This window comes from Varanus komodoensis, unplaced genomic scaffold, assembly GCF_004798865.1.
Source record: "Varanus komodoensis strain SLA01 unplaced genomic scaffold, ASM479886v1 scaffold166, whole genome shotgun sequence".
Classification (NCBI taxonomy): domain Eukaryota; kingdom Metazoa; phylum Chordata; class Lepidosauria; order Squamata; family Varanidae; genus Varanus; species Varanus komodoensis.
The window spans coordinates 86,161-87,611 of record NW_025335491.1 but is presented as its reverse complement, the minus strand read 5'-3'; the positions used below and the strand labels follow the sequence as shown (position 1 = coordinate 87,611).

The following is a 1,451-nucleotide window of genomic DNA, read 5'->3' as shown; positions in this document are numbered from 1 at the left end:
CTGGCGCCGAAAAACAAATAACGACGGCGCCAGGCTAAGACCTTTTTATTTAAAACTTATTTTAATTGTTAATTTATTATGTAGGTTTTTTTTAAATTTTAAGCCAAGATGCACCGGGTTTTAATATTTTTATTGTATAATTTTTATATGCTTTTGTTTTGTTGTGAGCCGCCCCGAGGCTTTGTTGCGATGGGGGCAGCATAGAAATGTTTTAAATAAATAAACTTCCAAACGCCTAGTAATGGGGTTTTCTTACTATTTAGATGATCTGCCTAAAATTTAACACTTTAAAGGTTTACCTGCTAAAACAATTATAAAGGATATTAATAGAGAATATCTATTAATATATTATTAATTTTATTAATATAAAGGATGTTACCACAGAAAGAAGTTCAAAAGGCCTTAAAGCAAAACCCAGTTTAACCAGCCAGTTTTTCTTCCATGATGTTCATATGGCTATTGCTCAACATACTTTGGTAGCTTCTCAACTTCATTAAGCTATATCTAGTGCTGCCCTTGAAGACAATTCAGAAACTTCACCTGGAACAGACTGCAGTAGTGTACTGGCTAGAACAGAACATATTAACACCTGTTGTTTTTCTGATCTGCATTGCCTGAAAATTTGTTTCTAAGACTAATTTATGCTAATGCTGTTTTATGCTATGTTTTGTATGCACTTCTGAAATCTGTAACTGTTTAGATAGATAATTATTCATCTAAATATAGGTAAAATTTATTTGATCTCTCAGGTTGATGAATATGCCAGCTCCTTAAAGGAACTTTATGACTACTTTAAACTTTATTTTTTCTTTTGAAAAAGTTGCCAAATATCTGTCGAAGGCAAATACACTATAAGGGTCCTCATAATTTTCCTTCTTGTGCACTTATTGTACTGTGTGATTGCTTTTTATTCCATTATGCTAATTTAGAAAAAAAGTTTTTTAAAAAAACTCTGCCTACAAGCATGTGTCTTGATTCTTAGTTTCCTTTTATTTCTCCAGTTCCATTCTTGCCTTTAGGAAAAGTGCACACACACACAAAATAGTATTTAGAAACTTCTAAAAATCCAACTCATGCCTAAATGCCTGATAAGTTTTGACTAACTTCCTAAAAACTTTGCTGTGGTACCTCCCTTGTAAGGTGGTTCTATACAGCTGGCACCACTATAAAGGAGGTTCCTCATGTGGCAACTAGTTTTGCTTCCAATGGTAAGAAGAAAGGTTTCTCTAGATAATCAGTGAAGAGAGATTTATATGGAAAGCTCATATATTCTTTTAAGTAGTCTGGGCCCTGACCATTTAAGGCTTTCTATGCAAGAACCTCCTTCAATTAACAAAAGGCAACCACAATTCTATTGTCGCAAAGGCAAAGTCCAATGTAAATCCAGGTCAAGTCAAGAAGTTACCCGAGGGTGTGGAATGGGCTTCCACAAGAGGTCGTTGAGGCCCCAT

The 1,451-nt window shown here is 34.4% G+C and overlaps 1 protein-coding gene across 11 annotated transcripts in view; it reads right to left on the bottom strand.

The window, feature by feature from the left end:
- The window catches only part of LOC123021481 (E3 ubiquitin-protein ligase MARCHF7-like), a 27,940-nt gene that overhangs the window by 13,941 nt on the left and 12,548 nt on the right, over positions 1 to 1,451 (bottom strand). The gene's annotated exons all lie outside the window — the stretch shown is intronic.